Source organism: Belonocnema kinseyi, chromosome 8, assembly GCF_010883055.1.
Source record: "Belonocnema kinseyi isolate 2016_QV_RU_SX_M_011 chromosome 8, B_treatae_v1, whole genome shotgun sequence".
NCBI lineage: Eukaryota > Metazoa > Arthropoda > Insecta > Hymenoptera > Cynipidae > Belonocnema > Belonocnema kinseyi.
The window spans coordinates 44300926-44324604 of NC_046664.1; the positions used below are offsets into that span (position 1 = coordinate 44300926).

General features: G+C 28.0%; 1 protein-coding gene across 1 annotated transcript in view; it reads left to right on the plus strand.

Annotated features, from left to right (window-relative positions):
- The first annotated feature begins 3806 nt into the window (after window positions 1–3806).
- Window positions 3807–23679, plus strand: part of LOC117179121 (protein rhomboid) — a 573161-nt gene continuing 553288 nt past the window's right edge. The window contains exon 1 of the mRNA XM_033370792.1: window positions 3807–3975. The gene's annotated coding sequence lies outside the window, so the exon portion shown is untranslated. The remainder of the gene's footprint in view (window positions 3976–23679) is intronic.

The following is a 23679-nucleotide window of genomic DNA, read 5'->3' on the forward strand; positions in this document are numbered from 1 at the left end:
TTTCAAAAACTTTCCTCGAATAGTTTTAAAGAATGTATTTTTTTTAACATTAAAATGTGCATATCACGAGACCTATGGACAATAATTTGTTGTGTTTTCAAGCGCTCCTCTCATTATTAAATGAAGATTTGTATGATTAAACGCTGAACATAGTGTCAAAATTATAAAAACTAGAGAAAATACTTAACAAATTTTTACCATAATGTTCACAAACATACAATTTTAACATTTATTTAGGTCCTAAAGTGTGTAGTTTAAAATCAAGATGTAGTATGGAATGTAAAATTAGATTTATTTTCCAAGAATTATTTCCAATGTTTCCACTTTTTTTGAATTTTTTCCACTTGTACTCAAACTGAATTAATATGGAACACAATAAGAAAATTTAATATTTTTGTTTGAAATTGCATTGTTTTCAGTTGGAAATTCTACTATTAAATTTTTGGTTAATAATGCTCAAAAAAATAATTATTGTATTGAAAACTTAAAAACTTTGTTAGAAGGTCATACTTTGTGGTTGAAAATTTAACTGTTATGTGGAAAATTTCTTTTTTGTAGAAATTGCATCTCGTGATTAAAAACTGACTCGTTAAAAATGAATCTATTTTTGTTAAAAAATTAACTTTTTAAAGAAAATTACACATTTTCAGTTTTAAAACTAAACAGTCTTCTGGAAAATTCACAGAAAAAACTGGGGTCTTCCTTAGAACCCATTTTTGGCTCCAAAAGAGCTGCAACAAAAATAAGCCCCACTTGTTGAGAGGGAACCTAGAACAATAAACTAAATCTAATTGATACCTAAGTTTGTGTTCTAAAGGATCTCAATTGTAATTGATCTTATTTATAATGAACCTATTTTTCGCTTTGCCCACTTCGACATTTTTTTTAATTAATCACATAATTTTTACCTTGAGGCACACATCTAATCAAACTCTGATGGACATAACATAATGAAGATAATTAAAAAACAATATATTATCGCAATTAAAATAGATATAATGATTTGATAAATATAATTTGAAGGTTATGTAGAAAAGTTGTCAACATAAAGGCATATTCATATGCAAGAAACTTTTCGTCTCAAGTCATCGATCGATAACTGTAAATCGATCCCTAACTTACCAGCGCTATTTTGCAAGCGTTTGGTTTGTGAATGCGTCTTCATGTTCTTTTTAAGAGAGTTCTAAACAAAGTAACACACCCTTCTGGCTCTCTACGGGTAACTATTGGAGCACAAATTCTAAATGATACCTACTTTTATTTGAGCCACAACTTTATTGAACCCCAAGCTTTTTATGCTCGTATTTTTGGCTAGAAAGTTAAAGTAATTGTTCGAAGGTTTAATTACTTTGTACAAAATTACTTTTTTTAAGTTAAATACTCAAACAGTTAGTTAAATTTGTTTTTGCATGACAATTTGAATATTTTTATTAAATTTTTTTGTTAAAAAATTAATTTTGTAGCCAGAAATTTAACGGTTCTACTTTTGGAAAGAAATTGAACGATTTGGTTGAAAATGCATGTATTTTCTTACAAATTTGTGTGTGCGTGTGTGTAGAAAACCAATCTTCTTGCTTTAAAATTGAACTATTTGGTTTAGAATTTATGAATTTTGTTGGAAACTCGCAATCTTTGGTGAAAATTTTTTTGATTTAAACAATATTATTATTGATTTTGCTAAGGGAGTTATTTGGAAGAGGGAGTTAAAAGCCAAAGACAATAACAAAAAAGAAAATTAATCGTCGAAAAATACCGATTCTACTAATTCTGCTAAAGCAGTTAAAAGAAGTCGAGGATCACCACCTAGTGATTTGAACTAGAGAGATGCTGATAATTAAGTAACTTCAGCCAGATTAATTGTTTATAAATAAAAAATAATTAATAACAAAACGTTTTTATTTACTATTCACTTCTTAGTGATACTGTTAAAGTTTAGTTTAATCTGATTCCTTTATCATTTCCTCTTCATATGATTGGAGTGCCAATAATTGGGTCCACCCCAGCAAAAAATTGCGCCAACCCTGTCAAGAATTGTATTTTTAGGCTAACGAGCTGATTTTCATTATTTTTCAGTTTCAAATATGCATGAAAATTGAAACATACTTATTCTTACTGCCTTGTTCTTCGAATTTTTTTTAATCTCGTTTTTTTATGATTAAAAGACAATCCACTCGTTCTGTCTAAAAATGAGTAATAACAAATGTGTAGATCCTTTTAGGATTCATTTTCTTCATACCGTGTATCATTTTCAAAACAATTAATTTTTTTGTTTTAAATGCAATTTACAAATTTAATTTTGTTACTGTTAATGTTTTTTTTTTACGAACGTAGCGAGAAATGCTTATCCTATAAAAAAGTTATTTCTAGATGCACAATTTTGGTCGATTTTTCGCTTTTCGTATTTTGCTTTTTTTTGAGAAAATTTTGTTTTAAAATATTCATAAAGTTATTGAGATAATTTTGTAAATTGTTTGTATTTTTGTGTAATACAAATGACTGTCGATAGAATTTTCAAATCTTGAAAAAAAGTGTTCTCAACCATTTTTAAAAAGCTCTATTTTTTCAAACTTTTATCAAAAATGGCGGTTTAACGAAATCGATTTTTCTTTTTTGTCCCTCAAACTGTGTTCCAAAGCACAATTCAATCCGACTCGCCTTTCGAAAGTTATCCAGTATACAGACATAAAACAATAACGACGACGACGCCGGACAGAGAGAAACTGATGTAAAAAGTTCTTTTTCTGACTCAGGGGGCCTCAAAACATCGACATTTGATGAAATCCGCGAAATTCATTTTTTGCATAAAACTAATACCTTCTCATTATAGATGAGAATTAACTAACCAAATGAAAAAATTAAAAATGTAGAATGTAAAGGCTGGAAAGGGGGAAGGAAGTTGGGAACTCACCCCGTGCCTTTTTCTCTAATACATTGATTTATTTTTGGTATATATTTCCTCATTTTGTATTATCTAAAGTTAAATATTGTTAGTTATTCTTAACGGAGTATAAAGAAAGACTTTTCAAAAATAACCAGATGGAAAAATTAAAAAATCATTACATAAAGGCTGGGAAGTGGTTATGGCGATTTAGACCTCATTTCACGCCTTTTTTACCCTTCTCCACTTAAAGCTCTAATTCCCTTTCTCTTTTGAATCCATTTATTTTTTATATATATTTCCTCATTTTGTATTATTCAAATTTGTATATTTTTAGATAATTTTTATTACGGATTATGAACAAAGACATTTAAAAAATAACCAGATGAAAAAATTAAAATTCGGAATATAAGGACAGGAAAGGATGGTTTGGAACTGTCCTCGCGCCCTTTTCGCAAAACCCCCGTTTCTCTTTTATATGCATTTGTTTTTGGTATTCATTAAATAATTTGATATTACCTGAAGTGATAAAGTTTTTATTTTATTTGCATTTATCGAGTATAAAAAAAATGTAAATCATGACCAGATGGAAAATAGAAAATTGAGAAAAGCTGCGATTCTAAACAATTATCCTTTATTTACTTTTCTAACAATGAACCACACAATTTGCAAGGAATTTCGAGAGAAGCAAATTGCATCTTTCAATTTAGCGGACTTTCGCACATATTTGGCCCAACAGAATCGCCGTGTCTGTTCCTCCTCACTCTAGGAGAGAAAGCTCAAGCTCAATAGCTCTGTCCTTCTCGTACTCAAGCGTCCTGGTTATCCGGTCGTCATGGCAACCTAAATGTCGAGTCTACAGTAGTTGAGGTGCGGAGTAGTGAAACTCCACCGAAGTCAGTGCACGCGGCGACGGCCTTCTGTACGCACGTGTAGAACGGATCTTCTTCACTTCCGGTTTTCCGGTGTTGTTTACACAGCTTTATACCGTATGTGAACAGTGCTGCAATTTCAGCCAAAGACGTCGAGTGCAATTTTCCTTTTTCTTCACAAAAACAGCATGATATAATCTTTCATGAGTACCACATACGACACAGGTGACTACCTCATTTTTTTCAAATTTAAGATTTGAAAAACTTCAAAATAAAAATTTAATTGCGAAGAAATTATTTTGTCAAAGACACATGAATTTGTACAAAATTTTCATACGATTTGTGTGCATCAGGGTGGTATAAAAAAATGACTTTCGATTTTTGGTGATAGCCCAGGCGCTTCCCTCAATTTTTTCGTTTATTAACCAAATAAATTCCTGTTTTTTTTTTTTTTTTTTTTTTTTTTTTTTTTTTTTTTTTTTTTTTTTTTTTTTTTTTTTTTTTTTTTTTTTAATTGGTTAACATTATCTCGCGTCCCAGGAATTTAAAAATTACAATATTATTTGAAACGGGAAAAGCTCAGTTTACGAAAAGGCCGTGACTATGAGTACCTAAATTTCGTCACAAATAACCGAATCTATTCGGTACGTGTAGACTCTTCCTTTTAAAATAGTTGAAAAAAGAAGTACTTTTTGTAAATTAAAGTTAAATTACTTCTTACGGAATGCTTAAGGAGTAATTTCCACCAAACTTTTATTTTTAACCCACTCTGTTAATTATTTTTAATTAGTCTTCATTTGTTCAAATACTTATTATTTGTTTCATCTATTTTTTTGCAGTAAATCGAGAAAAGTTACTATTTTTCGTTATATATGATATAGTTAATGAATTTCAAGAGTAATATTTCTTTTAACCATATTTGGTAATTACTTAAATAATTTTAGTTTATTTCAATAATTTCTTCCTTTCTGTGAATTGTGACAAGTTAGTATTTTATTAAATTAATAACTTATTTTATAAATTCTAAGAGTGTTATTTTTCGTGAAAGGTATTTTTCAATTATTTAAACAATTATTCACTTGCGCCTTTTTATACAATAGATAAAAAAATCTGTATCTTTGTCAATCTCTTACACTATGTTGATTATTATTCAGTATTTTTTTCTCACAACTTACACCCTAACTTATTAATCAATAATTCATAAATAATAAATTTTAGTGGCGTTATATTTTAGTATGAGTTTGTTGGAATAGGAAAATGCTGATAAGAAGAGACATCGTCCGAGATTCGAAAACCCTAGAATTTTCTTCATCTTTCCGATGAAAAGGATAAAGTAATGTTAATTGTTTAAATAACTTTAAGCTGTCTTTTATAAAAAAATATCACTCTTAACATGCATCACATGCACTATTAATTCAGGAAAATAATAATTTTTCTCAAATTCTAAAGGGGGAAATTTTTTCAAATAAATACCAAATATCTAAATTAAAAAAACATTACTTCCATCATTCGTTAAGTGTATAATTAAATCCAGAAAATACTAAATTTTCACAATTTGATTAAAAAAATTGTACAAATAGAAATTGTCTAAAAATTGCAAAATATGTGGAACAAATTTTTTAATTCATTAACGATATTATTAATCACGAAAAATATTAAATTCTCAAGGTTTACTGAGAACAATTATTTAAACAAATAATAATTGTTTTAATCCTTGAAATTTTGTTAAAAACTACTTGGAAACTTAACACTTATCGAATAAAAATAACTGAAATTGAAACAATAAAAATACCGTCTTCATCATGAATTTGACGTAAAAATTATGTTTTGCATTTTTTGGGGGCAATTTTCAGGCAAAATAGAAGAGGTTTGGGGGTGGTCAAAATTAAAAGCTTTTAGTTGAAAATTATTCATAGATAATGCATTAAGTAGTGACATAACCTTAATTTAATAAAAGTAAACGGCAATTGATTCTCATTTCCACTTTTTCGATAACTTAGCTTTTCTCATTTCAAATATCGTGTTAATATCAAAAGCCCGAAAGCACGTTTTAATGTTGACGATTTAAAAAAAAAGAGATTTTATTTTTCTGGAAAACAAAGAAGTTCAGTGGGGTCATCACCAAAAATTAAAAAAAATCAACATATATAAGTTTAAACCACGCTAATTTAGTATATGCATCAAGTATTATGTTTTTTAGAAACTATTTGAATCGTAAATTATTCACAATTGCAGCGGAAATTAAGTTAATTGAAGAAAAACTCTTTTACACAGAGTATTAGTGTATTGTTTGCTTTCTGGGAATATTTATTGTTTTGATATTGTTTTCATGCAGCAATTTAAATCACTTAAATGCTCTATGTATATTGTATATTGTATTTGTAAATATATATTTTAAACTTGTTTTCATTTTTTATTTTATTCCTCAACACATATTTCCTGTCAAAAATACCTTCAACTCAATATTTTTGTATTTGTTGTTAGTATATTTGTAATACTTTTAAATTTTGATTTTTGTTCTAAAAGACAAATATAATTTTCAGGGACTTAAGTTCATAAAGTTACTACCTAAACTCGGACAAAGAGCAAACGCTACTAAACAACGCTTACAGCATAATTTGGTCCAAAACTTACTTCTCGGAACAATAACTTCAACCCTACAGAGGGTAACTACCCCTGTTTCAAAATTTCCACAGTCCACACTATCCAATTTATTACATTTACTTCTGTTCATTCCTGGGATTTTAATTTAGAAACGAGGTTACGACTAGCTTTTTAAGCCGCGCGTCTCCCTAACGTTTTAAATTTTAAAAAGAACTGAAATTAACCTCTATCATACCTCGAATCTGTGAAACATGGAACGAGACTCCACGGTTTCATACCTCCTGGGAATCGTTAATTTAGTTTTTCAGATGAAAACTTTTACTTTTTTCTACTTTTATTTATTTTTTCTCCGAGTATCTGAGATGCAGTTTATAGCGAAAATAGCAGGTATAAACATTTAAATTTGTAGCTGTTAAATTTAACTAAAAGTAATCATATATTCATAAGAAGAGGATGAAGATTTAAAATAAATAATTATTAAAGGAATTGTGCGATTATTATGAAATATCTTAATTCCTAAAAAATAAAAATTCAAATTGCCCTAGAAACCGAATAAAAATTACTTGTAGGGGATTAAAAATGTTTCGGTGATATAAAAAAAATTCTCTTGTGGAGACAGATAAAGAATTTACTTTCCTTTAAGGACTAATTAAAAAATATATAGCCCAATAGAAGTACGTGCAGAATTTTTAAAATAAGTAATTTCAATCGAGCATTATATTTAATATTTTTTACTAAAAAGTGTATAGGTTTGGTATTGTTTAGTTTAAAATGTTTTTAGTCAATAAAATAATTTTTTATTATTGAATGATATACCAAGGTAGGTCAAAATTATAAAAATTCTGGAAAATTGGGATCCTGAAAAAGTATAATTATTTTTGAATCGATAGATATACAGCTTGGTTAATCACGCTTGAAAATTCTTTCATTTCATTTCTTGTTTGCAGATTCTCTTAAGGTTTCTTAAAATTTAATATTTTGTACGTTTTCGATGGTCAACAAAATCTCTAAGCTTATATTACATAAAAAATATGCGTATCATCAAAAAATTTTTCTAAAAAAAATTGGGTTGTCTTTTTGAGATTGACAATTGTTCTTCGTAACATTTTTTGGAATACCTCGTGAAGTTTTTCTGGGGAATAGAATTTTTGATTTTAAAAAAATAATTTTTCATAAATAAAAGCAGAAAATTTGGTCAAAAAGTTCTCTTTGGTCAAACTCGCCCTTATTGAGGCGAGGGCGTAAAAATACAAATTTGATGCAATATCATAAATTGTTAAATTATAAACATTAATTTGAGAAATGATTCTAATTTTTTTGCTTTTTTACCACAGAAATAACTCCCAATTTTTATTCTTGGATGCCACAGTATTGTCTGTAATGAAAATTTTGATGCTGGATTAATTTATTTGTTCCTGTGGATGACAGAAATTTAAATAAACGTGTGATATTTTTGAAACATTTGTGTTGTTGCGAAATTACGAATAAATGAGTTTTGTTTAAAAAAAATTAAATCTAATAAAACCAAAGAAAGCCTGACAATAAAATGTCCTCTACATAGACTGATTTAAATTACTTCATAATGTGAAATAAGAACGGAGAATTTTGTAAATTTTTATTCGAAGATACATCTTGTTTTTCTATTTCGATTCGTTTCTTTCCTATTCTGAGACTTTTTGTTTTCCTTATTGTCTTTCTGTTATCACCGCTTTTATCTCTCTTTTTATGCAATCTCCTAGTTTGGAGATTAGAAAGTAGATGATGCATGCTTGCTTCCTCATGCAGGGAGGCTTGTAATATGTGTGTTACTTTTTTCTGTTCACCATATCTCTAAAATAAAAACAGTTATTATATAATTTGATAAGATTTAGAGCTAATGATCGGCCATTCAGAAGTTCTTTTTTTCGTTTAGAGATTTCAAAAAAATGTCATCCTGTGAGAAATGAGAAAAACTTTTCTACTATTCAAAATACAGCAGTAATATATCTAGTGCATTTATTCGCCTCTTCGAGACTTTTCGATTAATCTATTGTTGAAACTTTGATGACCTATCATAAGCGATTTATAAAGGTAAAAAAAATTTATTCCGTTCATACGAGAAACACTTTTTTGATATTCTAATGTATAACGTTTCCGAAAAATTGGAGTATTCTGTTAATATAAGAAAAACTTTTTTCATGTTAAAAATACTATAGTACTAATAGTTTAACATTTCACATACAGTACCTTTTGAGCGTTCATCAATTTGCACAGGTGGGTCAAGGAACTTTTGTCAGTAGGTCATTCCGACGTATCTCGAAAACGCAAACAAATATTTCAGATAGAATTTTGTTATTGATGTAGGTTTTTTGACCAGGGAAATTAATTAATAGTTTAAGATGTTAATTTTATTTGTCTACTTGGTCATAATCAATATTATTAAAATATTGATTAATTTTTAAGATTGTGAAAAAAACATTCTCTAGCTCCGCTGGAATATGAGGCCAGGTCCTTAATAATATGAATTTCATGTTTAGAAAGAAAAATCTTACAAGTATAAGGAATGACGTTGACATTCTGCTTGTAAGGAGATTGTGAGGAAAGTGTTCTCGCCTCTCCGAGCTCAGTTGGTAGAGCATCAGACCGGCAATCTGAAGGACCTGGGCTCATATCCCAGCGGAGCTAGAGAACGTTTTTTTCACAATCTTAAAAATTAATCAATATTTTAATAATATTGATTCTGACCATGTAGACAAACAAAATTAACATCTTAAACTATTAATTAATTTCCCTGGTCAAAAAACCTACATCAATAATAAAATACTATCTGACATATTTGTTTGCGTTTTCGAGATACGTCGGAATGACCTACTGACAAAAGTTCCTTGACCCACCTGTGCAAATTGATGAACGCTCAAAAGGTACTGTATGTGAAATGTTTGTTCGCGTCTTCGAGACACGCGGAATGACGTATTGAAGAACCTTTCATGACCTGTTATGATTTAGCAAGACTAATTCATAAATTTAAAAAAAGAAGTTTATCTTGTTGATATGAAGAAACCTTTTTTAATATTAAGAATACAACAGTAATGTGTATAATATACATGTTCACGTTTTTGAGATGAATTGCTTGTTCAATTAAAGAATCTTTCATTAGCAACAATAACCTATTCAACTCTTCTTTTCATTTTAAAACAAAATAATTAACATGCTTATAAGAATAATTTTTCATATTAGGAACATCAAAGTACTGTATTCGATGTAAATGTTCGCGCCTTCGAGACTACCATAAGTTAAAATATTCTGATCATGAGATTTTCTCTAAGGGAGAAACATAATCTTGTAAAATATTGAAAGTATCCATTCTTCTTCTTTTGTTGGAAGGAAACATTCCTTTACGTATGAGGAAGCTAATATATTTCATACCTATAAGGAAGAAAAGTTCACACAAAATGATCACAAATTATTATACCAACAGTGAATACAACCATAGCACTTCACAGCCTTATTCTTCTTTAGACTTCCGTTCCGAGATCTGTTTGGATGTGGTTCTTAATTAATCTTTATCAATCTTTCGAGCGTTGGAGTTTCTCTGGTTATTTTTGCAACCCTTTTCCTTTTTCCGGGTAAAATTGGTTCCGACCGGAAGAGAATAACGTGCTCAGTGATCGTTGGCGTGAGAAAAAAAACTGTTAGACGAATCGCGCAAAGTGCAATTTATCTCGGGGTAGTACCGGCATGCACTACTGTATCCGCTCGACATTGTCCGGATTGTCATTTGTCTGGCGAACGAGGTTGCTGCGTTTGTATCGTTTGTATATTCGCATTGGTACTGGCTCACTTGATACTGTTCACTGGCATTATTTTACTGAAAGGCAGATGTTCCAATAAACATTCAACAATTAATTCAATTAACATCTTCAACTTGATGAAAAATGAAGCAATATTACCTAATTTAAATATTGTATTTTCGAAAACGGAAGTTTGTTTTCTTAGGTAAGTTTTCCAGATAGTAAGCCTTTTTTTAATAAGTACTTTTTTAATGCACCAATTTTGATAGTATTTCCTACAAAAAAGTATTTTAAGATAGCAGCATTTTCTTTTAATATAAACTTGTTTTTAAGTCTTTCAATATATTAAGAAGTGTGTATTTCTATGAAAATAAGTTCTTGTTTTTAAAGTTTTCAGAAATTGTAAAAAAAAACTAAGAAACTCTACTCTAAACATATTATTTATATGTATATCTTTTAGTAGTCGTACGAATGATCGTGCAACGTAAAATGCTCGCCCGCAAAGCTCTTGTTCACGTTTCTGGGTTTTCATTTTCCAGCATTAGAAATATATGCAATATAAAAATCTGATCATAAACAAATTTTAAATTATGTAGTTTCAAAATGTTTTGCTACAGCAATTATGAATTGATAATTGGCACATTTCAAATCAAGCAATTATATATAATATCCAAACAAAATGTTTCCGGAGGACAAATTTACAAGTGATTGAGTTAATTTTCTTCGCGGTGGCCAATGGACCAGTTTAATAAACATTGTGTGAAAAAATTGGTGACATGAAATGGCGATGGTATTAGCACTGTTTAGCTTTTTTAGTATTATGAATTAAAATAGTACATAAATCGTTAAGCAAATCATCAGAATTACATATTTTAAATTATTTTATAAATGAATAACATTTATTAACAGAAAAAGCGAACCATTTTTTATTTTGATAATAATATATATGGGTTTTAAATACTTTAGAATGAATTATTCAAATTCCTTCAATATTTTAATTAATTTAAATACAGTATTCTAGGATTAAAATTTTAAAACCCTAATTTTTCCCTGAAATGAGTGTAAAAGTAAATGTACGATTTTTGAAGAAAACTCAATTGCGACAAAAAGTGGTCTAAACACCTTTAAGGCCTTCCTTTGATTCAATTTTTCAAAAAAAAGTGCGATATGGTAAATGTTCATATTCAAACATTTATATTCAGAAGCTCTCTAAATTGAAAAATTGTAGAACAAAATTTTCCAAAAGTAGACTAGAAAATAGTTTAAATTCTATCATTTATAATTCAAAGCATTTAAAGTTGAATAATTTTAAATGTTTAAATCCAATATTCTCGCAATTTTTTTCGAAGATCCGAAAAAAATCACTGTTATTTTCCTCGTTCAAAATGAAAAAAATTAAATAATTAAAATTCAACCATTTCAATTTAAACTGCAACTTTAAAACTTGTGAAGCGGAAATTATTATTATTATTATTATTAATTATTATTGTAAAAAGTACAATTTTGTCCTCTTAATTTCTAATTGATTAATTTTTAAAAAGTAATTTAGTATTATTATTCATTCTTAAAATTTTCCAATAAAATATTTTTCAATTTTCAATAAATACTTTTTTTATGTCTTTACCTAAAGATTAAACATTTTTGAGATATTTACATAAAAAATGTAATATTAAAAAAAAGCATTGGCTTTTCCTTTAAAACTAATCTATCAAGTATAAATCTACCTCGGCTGAAAAATTATGTATAGTATGTAGTATTATATATAATTTTAATTTGTTTTATACAACTAAAAAAAATTTTATATAATATTTCACACTATGTATAAATTATATATATCATTTTTCCGAATGGGCTAGGGCTAGTTTAATGGACTTTTTGGCATTATATTAGCCCTGATCGCGTTGGGATAGTCTTACGGCAAATTCTTAAGCCTAGTTCTAAAATCTCATTATTATTAGTCTTGATCTTGAGCAATAATTCTCTTAATCTTTCATTGTTTACAATTTATTCTCGAAACATTTAATTTAAGATCGTTTGATTAGAGTTCCTTTAAACTAAAAATTGTATGAAACTATCAGGTTTTTTAGTTCACTATGCTACGATTTTAAATAATTTAAAATTCCAGACCATTGTTGGCATTAAAAATTGTAAGCAAACAATTAGAATTTTTTAATTAAAACTGAATAAAATTAAAATCAAAGCGAGCAGAAGCATAGGAACTGCAATATTGAGAAAATTAATTAATTAAAATAATATTATTATTAAATTAAAAATATGTCAAACGTAACATGTGGAGACAAAATCCAATAATTTTTTTTATTTTATAGTAAAGTTGAAAAAAACTAAGGCCGAATAAACTTTTTTGTGAAAAATTGTGAAATATTATTGATTTTATATTGAGCGAATAAAAATATTCCATAATGATAATTTATAGAATTTTTTCATGAATACCAGAATATTTAGATTATTGAATAGGTTGGTTTTATTTGTCTACACAAACAATTATATCAGTGACTTTGGACGGACTAAATTTCTTAACATATATTTATTTTTTGTGTAGCTTTCGTAAGAAAATTTATTAATTTCGAAAGACGTTAAAAAATTTTTTTTCACATTTTGGCCAAAAATAATGTGAAAATGCAAAAGTGAAAGATCATACAAGATAGTTTTATTGGTTTAAATATGACATTTACTTGAAAAATATGCAGGACCAGAAAACTACTGTACTTTATGTTTTTAATTAAAAGTTAAAAAAAGACTTCTAACCAATATTTATATCGTAGATCAAAAGTTATAATCAATGCTTTTTAAATATTAATATATCTTATAAATAGGTAATATATGAGAAAAAAATATTTCTTATCTGATATTTAAGAAGCTAGAAAGAATGTGGTATTTATTATTAAAATTTAATTGTTAATATAAAAGTGTTCATGATTTTAAAATCCGAACCTGAAAGAAATACATTTTTAATTCAATAAAAATAGCATACCGATGATAAATAATTTTTCATAATTCTTATTAGTATTTACTTTTTACAAGTCTTTATTAGAAATTTTTATAATTAACGATATTTGTATAATCAAATCATTGCAACTATTCAGCCAACAGTTAAATGGATTGATTTGTGTACAGTCTAAGGTTTTTCCTATAACTGTATGAGAAATTAATTCATCTTACTATTTCATAGAACTCTTAGTGTCCGAAAGTACTTTGAAACGAATTTCAGCACTCTGTGTCTTGAAAGATACAATAAAGTACCAATTTAATCGTAAAACTGAAAGATATTGGTTCTGAAATCCAAAAATGTACTCAAAGAGATATATAGTGATCTGAAACTTCCTCAACAGAGAGCAAATGTTATTAATTGAAGGCTCAACGGTAGGGTGTCCCAAAAAAGCTCAATGTTCTTTTTCTGGTAAAGCGCCCTCTTAAACTTTTTCCAATTGCGTATTTTTTTTAATTTTCAACATAATTTTAAACTATGTTCTTGGAGCCCTATACAGCTCCAAAATAATAACAGTAATTAACTAATCTTAATTTTCGTAAATATAATACCTTTTGGCAGGGAATAGAACTGATGGTACCATACACTTAGAATTTTTTTTCTCAATCGGCCCAAAAATACTACCCCTTTGGCTTTAAAAACTATCCGTTATAGGGGTTGAAATATTATATTTTTAATTTTGAAAATTTTATACGCTTTTCTTTGGAACTATTGGGCAGAGTTGAGTTTTCAAGACCACAAATTAAAATGATTAAAAAAAAATTATATGCATTTATTTTGATGAAAAATAAAACAAGTGTAGGGGGTTTGAGCGCGCCTCGGGCGCTTCGCGCTCGATAATGGGTTACCGCGCGCTTCGCGCTCGAATATTTATTCTTTGCCCTTGTATTTCTTGAATAAAACTTTATCAAAAAGACCTCTTTTAGATGGTAGTATCTATATGTGTCTTCATATTCTAAACTGTCTACTTAATTAAGTATAGTCAGAGATTTAGTTTCTCAAAGCTCTGTAGGCTTTGAGGTACATATTCTCATCGCGTGAACAGGTTTTGTTAAATCTTTTTTTTCGTAACTTTCGTCATTTTTCAACAATTTTATATACATTTTTTATTTTCAATGTTATTTTTCACGAATAAAACAAATAGCGCGCTTCCTATCAAGAAGTGATTTTCGAGGAAATTGTAGATATTTTTTGGGATAACAATCTTTGTTAATTCACCTTTTTTTCATATCCTACATAGTTGGACAGTAAAATGGAATTTTTCATTATTTTTTCTGCAATCAAAATTTGAATTTTCGATTTTTCAAGAAGAAAAAAATAATGAGAGTCTTGTGCAGGGCTTTTAAAAAGCTATTTTTTTATTTTTTTTTCACTTCATTTTATATCTTGCGTTGTTTGGCTTAACATTTGGAATTTCAGTTGATTAAAAAAATTTTGAAAATGCTATATCTTCAAGAATTTTCTTTTCATTAAAAAAAAATTCATGGGGATAAATTGTTTGTACATTTCAATACTATAATTATCCTTGCAAAGAATTTTTAAATTGGGAAAAAAGTGGTCTCAATAATTTTGAAAATGCGCTCACTTTTTCAATTTTTATCAAAAATGACTGGTTCGCGAACTCGTCCTTTCTTTACGGATCTAAGAAAAGTGTGCCAAAGATGGATTTGATCCGTTCATGTGTTGACGGAAGGACGGACAGACAGACAGACAGAGAGACAGGCAGGCAGACGCTATCGTAAAAACTTGATTTTCGCATTCAAGGGGTTTAGAAACGTGGAGATCCGTTGAAAAACTGTGGTGTCAAATTTCGGAACATTCTAAAACTTTCTCAGTCTTAAATGATGAGAATATTTAATTAGCTATTTTTAATAATTTAAGCATATGACAACCAGCAATATTTGTCAAGACATTTGTTGTTAATTCTGCCAAACATTTAGCCTTTTATGATTTTTTCCAAATTTGTATTTGTTTAGAAAAATTGTTTAGTTAATAGCTCAATTTCAACAATTTAAAATAATTGTCATCGCACATTAATATTGGTCATTTATCATACAAAAGCTACGGATTTCAGATAGTTAGTAATTGCGAATCACAAAAAATGCCTTTCGTTAATTCATTTTTCTATAATATTATGAAATTATTTTTTCCTACTTTAACCCCCTGGAAATAATTTTGAGTTAATCATTTTGTTAATTTATGACCAGTGTAAAATAAATAAAAAAATTTAAATGAAATGTTGGAATTACAAGGATTCTAGCGATATCCAAATGTGCCAAAATTTATTGAACAGAAGAGAGGTTCGTATAAGGTAACGTTCCAGTTCTTAATTCCTTTCTAAAGTTTCCAGTGTTTTACCACAGTTCTTCACGCATCCAAATATACAGACTATATATCTATTCTCACATTCAGTGTTTGTTTGTTTTGACCTTTTTATCACACGCGGTTACTATCTTCTACTTGCTCTAACAAGACATGGTATTACTGAAAAGTTAGACGGTCCCACTAAAATGATGATAGCTCGTAAGCCAGAAGAGTTACATAAATTTATTTTTTTGTGAAAGGTGAAATGATCAGGAATTTGTACAATTTAAGAAAATACAAGAAGATACGTCATTGACACAAAATTTAATGCAAATATGTCTCATTTTTTGTTTAAATAAGAAAAAATAGTTATTTGTATTATGGTCTAAAAGCGTACAAATTACTCCTGATATTTCATGACCCAGAGTTTACTTGTACATGTCGATTTGAAAGTTGGAAAAATTATTGAAAGAAAATGAATTTTCCTATCACAAAATCAAGAAAATAATTAGATTCGTATTATCAATATCTCTAGGAGATTGTTTAATTACGCTCAGAAATAATTTTGTAAACAATTAAATTTTTATGAACATTAGGGATATTATTAAGAGCAAATCTATCAGACCGAAGATATTTGTAAGTATATTATTAACTTAAAGGATAAAATACATTGAGTTACATTTTTTAATCACTGCAAAAATAGCATTGTTTGAAGATATACAACGTTAATAATAATTGCCTAAGATTTGAATTGATTAAAGTCCAAGAATGTAAAATAACACTATACTTTAAAGCAGTCACCTCATGGCGAATTATAAAACAACCACTGGTAGTCAACAATTAATGAATTAAATATTGTTTGCACGCTCTCTGTGCTCATGTCATACCAGAAAAGCATGTGCAATATTGTACATATTGATTTGAAATTTTGGTCATTTATTTAAAATAAACTAAGTCCTATAAAAAAAAATGAGGGAGTCTTGGCTTCGTCTCAACCTTATCTTTAGCAGTTTTAAGTACGCAATACAATTAAAGAATTATAACATTTATAATATGTATATTTTTGTTAACAAGAATGCAACAAAAGTAAAACATAAAAGACAACTGCCAAAAATTCTTCAAACTTTATGGAATACAAATAATTTTTAAATAGTTTGAAAACTTTAATTTTAGACTTCTTTTATCTCTTTTATTCTCACTAGATACCAAAAAAGCATAAGTATCAGTTGCTTTGAAATAAATGTTCAAAATTAATAATGATGTAAGCACTGAATAAATTCCTAAATGTATATTAAATATTAAATAAAATATAAATAGGTATTAAGTTTGTCATTTAGGAGTTATTAAGTATTAAATAAAATATTTTTACTTTCTTAGTATTTTTCATTTTTCCTGTATTAATGTTAAAAAAATTATGAACATTATAAACATTATATTTATTTAAAAATGATTATTTTTTACCTGATTAAAGAAGCGCCCATATATGAATCCATTATACCCTTACTTTTTTATAGAACTATTATTTTCTTTTCAATAATTGTAAAAAAATTCAAATCTATATGCTCTTGCTATTTTTGTATGTATTGAAAATGAAGGAGTTAAAAAATATTTCAATTAGAGTGCTTACACTATTTGAAAATTATTTGTCTTCCATGAAGTTTGAAAAACGCTTTTCGGTTGTCATTTGTTCGATTGCTGTTGCATTATCGTTTTAAAAAATTATCAATATTATATACATTATAATTGTTCAAATATTTTTTGCGTGATCAAAACAACTTCTAGACATGTGTATGATATTGACTATCAGTGTTCGGTTCTAGTTGGCAAGGCTTTTATCCCTTTTCAGCATAGTGTTATACCTTCTTAGACTTAAACAACTAAAAACATAGAAATTTATTATTAACATTGTATTGGTGTAATTAATTAATCTAATAATCTAACTACTAATAATCTAACTATTAATCTAACAAAGTTTTTGATTTGTTGGTAGATTTCTTTCAATAAATTTTCCAAATTTTAAATTGATATGTACAGCTAAATTCCAGGACGTTTGTTTTACCTAATACCTTCACTTCAGGTTAACGAGTATTCCCTATTCTGATCCGAAATTGGTCGAAATAAAAAGTTGTATATCTCTGTCAAAAATTCATGTAGTTAACAAAATCCAACGTAGTTTTAAAGTTTGAGCCAATACCTTTCAAATGTAATTAGCTTTTTTAAAAAAATTGAAAGTTGAATTTTTGAGAGTGAAAAACAATTATTTTTCCATTTTTTGACTCGCAAAAAACGTGAGATTTTTTAAGAAACTTGTAGATAAAAAAAATGAAATAGATGTGTATTTGTATTTTCATTAAAATGAGCCAAAGATGACATTTTTTCTTTAGCGGTTTTAAAGTTATGAACATTAAAAACAAAAATTTCAACGCTGAATATCTCGGAATCTGCATTGTAGAAAAAAACTCCACAGAGAAAAAAATGTTTATTTTACACGCGGAATAAGTATTTGTGAAGAAAACATAATTTAGGGAAACAATTTTTTTTCATTTTTTAACATTTTTTTTCTATTAATATTTTCGAACTTTTAAACATAAAAGAATATAGTTCAAAATCTAGCGACTCTATTCTTTTACGTATAAAAGGCAGAAAATATTAATTGAAAAAAAATGGTAAAAAAGGAAAAAAAATTGCTAAAAATGATTTTTTCTGCCCGAATACTGAAAAATTGTTTTTTTTTTTACTATTGAAAACCCAATTTTTAATTATTTTAACAAAGCCAATTCCAGTTGAAAGGTATTGTTTTAAACTTTGAAACCACGTTGAATTTTCCTAAATACAAGAATTTTTTTACACATTCCATTGTAACTGAAAACCACTAAAGCAGCAGAATCTCTCTTATAATAGAGATATTAATTTCATTATAACCATCTCCCTAATTCCCTGCATAATTTATAACAAACGAAGAAGTTCTTAAACTTGAGTCGTTTCCACGACTCTTAATTGGTCGAATTAGTAGCCGGGGAGCTGTAAACCATTGTGGAAGTGGAGAAAATTTTACATGGATTTCTCGTTCAATTTCAATATCTATAATTGCCCCCTTATCTGAAGAGGTCACGGATAGATCATCCCTATCCGTGAGTTATATATTTTTCTCGCTCTCTCTTTACCCTCGGAAATCGGAGTTAAGGTATTCCACCCCAATTCACCCCATTCCTGTCATCGCTGGTCGACTCGCATTAGAATTTTTGTCGCCTGTATTTTTATTCATTTCTATTCGAGCATTTTCGCCGCTCACAAATTTTTTCCAGTTTTTATTAAAAGCGCGTTATATTCGACCACGCTGTGTGTTTTATCCATAAAACACTCAGACATGTTTTGCAAGTCATGTCGCTCCACGTTTACGACTCGAGTTCTTATCTATGTATAAAGAAAAATATGCAGTGTGATCAAAGATATAAAAAATTATTGCAGTTTTTTTGTTAAGTTTTGTAGTTTGCAGTTTTTTATTAATTTTAGTTGTTAGTCAGCGAATCTCGGGGAATTTTTAATAAACAGAAGTTGAAGTTCATAAAATTATGTATGGCTATTGCCCTATTTTACTTTTTTCTCCTTGTCTGTAAAGAATTTGTCTTTTCTTCCTTATTTTCACGGAACTACCCTTTTTTATTGTTTTTCGCTTAAATGCAACCTGAATTAATACCGCTACGAAATACTATGGATGTATTCACAATGGGTGTATTTATTTCTGTTCATTTTATGAGCATAAGTCCCTTTTAGGTATCAATTAAATTTTCTTCCTTATAGAGGGAGATTTTTCTCTAACAAAAGAGAAAAACTATATACTTTTAACATTTTTCAAGACTATGTTTCTGTTTTAACGAAAATCTCATTTAAAGAAAATAAGAGAGCTCATAAAAATGTCAATCGACCTGTTTTGTAACATTAAAAATCGTTTCCACTCATGTTAGTGTTATGTTTCAAATAAAAAAAAGCTTTCTGTATAAAAAAAATATAGAACATTTTTTTTAACTAAGTCGCTATTGATTAATAAAGAATTGGCATCGAATGTTCGTCAATAAATTAATCCACGTGTCTTGTATTCTTGAAAGTTCAACTATTTTCTAAAATATTGAACATTTTAGCTTCAACTTTAATTGGAAATCCAACTACAGTGAAACTCTTCTATAGCGCCGATTTCAGGGCTGATGGTGGGTGGGAACAAACTCATTATAGCCCGCTCCGGTTTTGTTTGTTCACGTCTGACTGCTCATCTGAGTGACAGCCGCAGATCCTGCGCAACCCCGCGCATCACCTGTTACACCGATATGTGGGGCAGGCGTCAATTTTCGGCAGGGCTATAGAAGGGAGGGCTATTCAAGAATTTCGCTGTATTTCAATAAAAATGCAATATATTTTGAGTATATTTCATTTGATCGTTTGAAATCAATTTTCCATTTCAAAGACGAGTATCCGTGCAGAAACTAAGTGAAATATTTTACAAGTAAAATCATTTGGAAGATTAGACAAATTCGCTCTGTCAAATCTAGAAAATTGTTCATAAAGATTGAAAAACTTCAATTTTTTAAAAAGTTTTTTGACTTTTTCAAAACCAAGAAAAAAAGAAAAGGAAGCATAAGAAATCGAAAAGCTTTTACGATTTAGAAAAAAAATAAAACATACAATTTTCTTTAAACATCTATTACTTCCAGGAATGATCGGTATTATAGGTCAACTTATAAAATTAGAAACTAGGGTATATTTTTATTTTGAGTAAAACAAAATTTTATTTTTCTGACTGTTCTCGCATTTAGTGTAGTTCACTGTTATTTCTTACTTTAAATAAATAAATTTTATTTTATTGGACATAACTATATAATTCTTCAAGAACTTAAAAGGTGGCTACTTTTTCTTTGAGCTTCTTACTAGTTACATGTTACCTGACACTCCTGAAAATTTCAACGAAGAAAAGGTAGCCGTTTTAAAAAAATCGGATGTTATAATTTGTTAAAAAATTCAAACAAATTGACCATTTCTTATTCATTCTTTGTTTTGTGTTATCGGTTTCGAAAGAGTGAAAAAAAAAACTTGAAAAATTAAAACAAAGTAATTTTTTCTTTCAAAAAACATATAAAAATACAAAGAAATATATATTTATATAATTAGTACCGGTTATTCATCAAAATTTTATAATAAATAAAGGTGTAGTATCGGAGGCATTTTCTTTGAATCTAAATAATTATTTAAATTTTTATCATTTTATTTTTTGGTGGATCTTGAAATAATTTGAAAAAATAAATAAAATGAAGCAAGGAGAACCCTCATATGTATAAAAATTTAAAAAAATTGTATGTTTTTTAAAGTAAAATTGGCGAAAAAAACTTATTTTATCCTTAAAAATTAGAAATACTCGTGAAAAATGTGAAAGTGCCACTTTGTAATTAAAAAAGAAGTGTTTTTTTATTTTTCACCCACCGGCTTGCATGATCTTCAATGAATTTGTTTCTTTTTCTCATTTTTTCATTAAGAAAAGAGGATTTTCTATTGTCGAGGGATGAAAAACAAAGTTGAATAAATCGAATCGGATTCTCGTGATGAGCTGTTGTTTCATTTCTCATTTCGTTAAGTACAAACGTAGAGTGGAAAAATCGCTTATCTCTGGCGTTTTCTCCTTCCGTAGAAAACGCTGGAAACGTAATTATAATGTTTTTTTTTCTGTCGAGAAAACATTTCAATTTCTCAATAAAAGTAATTCTAAGAAATGAATACTTTTACTTCACGAATCTCATAGCTCTTTCTATCTCTCGCGGAAAACAAGATTACAGAGTAGAGAACATAATTTTCAAATACCTACCTTTTTTCAGATAAATTTGTTTCACCTGCTCTGTCTTTTGTCTAGAACTGCGTTTGTAACGCACAAAGAAACTTTATATATTCTCACAAAAATAAATGCAAATAAACTTCCGACCTTTTGCTTTTGTCTTCCCAATTTTAAACTTTGCAGGCGCTTTTCTGCGAGAGTAAAGGAATGTCGAGAATTTCTAGAGACAGGGGACGGAGGGAAGAATAATTAAAGCCTTCTTGGATCTAAAGATTCATTCACCTGATAAGACCTTGTAAACGGGGATTAGCAAAGTTAATTTGATGAAAATTTAATCAAAATGTCACCCCTTTGCTGAAATAAAATTTTGTGAAAGGTACCTTTGGAACTACTTCAAGGATCTACAAATATATGTATCCTACTTCGGATTAAAGTATTTTATTATTACAAGGGATACACAAAAAATTATGATTGCGTTAGAGTAATTAAAATAAAATGAATTTCATGTTTTTACAAGATTTTTGTCTCATTTTTAAAAATTAAGGAATTAAAATCAACTCTGAAAACGTCTTACTAAATATATAATTATTAATTTTTGTAATTCTATATATCCCTTAACTAGTTAAAGATGTATAACGTTCAAATAAAAAATTATAAACATACACCAAAAATCCCATTTTCATACAATTTAATGTAAACTCATCAAGTTCTCAATTCAAAGGTTTTCAATTTAAAATTATTTGTTGATTACACTTTAAATTCTTTTTAATTTAAAAGAAAAGAAAAGGTTTAAGCAGAGGAGTCTAAATGTCCAAATTTTCCTCATTTTCCTTATTTTCTTTTTGTTTAATACAAAATTTTAGCAACATTCTCACAGGTTTCAATATTTTTTACGTATCTGGAAGTTTTAACTGTTTTCATAAATATGTTTTTAGTCACGTATTATTAATTTTTAGATAATTAATATTTTTTCGATCTTCAATTAAAAACTTGTCTTGTTTGAAAAATTCAAATGTACAATTAGTAATTTAGAAATGGTTAAATTTAAACGTCTAGAAATTTTATAATATGAAAAATCAAAATTTTTGAATTTCAAAAGATATTAAATTGAAATTGTCGGAACAAAAAAAGCAGTATCTATCCTTCAAATTTTAAATGTACGAAGTAAAACTTAAAGACCTAACAATGCAAATTAATCTAAGAGACGATAGTTATATACCATAATGAATTATCTGAACAATTATTTTTGTTAACTTGCATTAATTATTATTTCGTCCCAACTGAAAAGTTGACAAATTGTAAACAATTTTAGAAAAACTTGCAACCATCTAGAATTACCGTAGAAGAAGTTAGTTATTAACAGTAATAATTTGTTAAAGGAATTTCCCTTGTTAAATTTAATTAATTAGTTATTACCACACTCTAAGTAAAAATTAGACAAAAATTTGAAAATTTGAGAAAAAACTGCAACTTTCTAGCATTATTTAAATATAATATTATTATTAATAATAATATAATAAATTGTTTAAACAATTATCTTTGGTATATTAAATCGGCAATTTCCTTGATTTCACTGAAATGCTGAAAATAAGTTGAAAAATTCGGAGAAACCGTGACTTTCTAACTCTATTCCAAGACAAAATGGCTTAAAACAATAATTAATTTTTAAACAGTTTATATAAACATCTACATCGAAAAAATTTATACGTAAAAAAGTCACGAACTAGTAGCTACGTCTCGGATATAAGAAACATTCATTGGACATTGATGTAATTTCGTAAATAATCTACGAATTTTGAGAAAGAATTGACGAAATCGATATGACAAATCTAAAACCGCTCATCACTTTTTTTCCGTAAATAATTACAACAATATTATGAATTATTGGGAAAAGTTTCACAGAGCACTCACGAGCTTGCCCGACAAATCTGGGAACTTGGATGTAGGTTCGACTTTACGTGGCCCGTACTCACTCTCATCCACCCTCTTGGTGCGTATGAGTACGTGTATGTGTAGTATTGAATTCGTCGGATGAGTGGCTAGAATTCTTATTATTATATAAGTATAAATTAAATCGCACAAATAAAATTTTTCACTTTTTATATTTAAGTCTAAAATTTTCAGGAACTGTTCGTAGGAAATTCGAACTGTTCGTAAAAAAGTTCTAAATTTATTCATACATTTTTCATAGAATTAAGGATTTAATATATGATTTTTTTATCCCGTATCCGAGACCTAGCTACAAGTTCGTGACTTTTTTGCGGATAAATTTTTTCCGTGTAATTATCATTCAAATGTAACACTTTATGCGTTAGTAAAAATTTGTATTTTAAAAACCAATCAATAAGAAAATTAGAGCCAAAAGCTCGCAAAACCCAATTTTTTATTTATGGGCTTTTTCGCATAAAATTAACTTTGAGCAATTAATT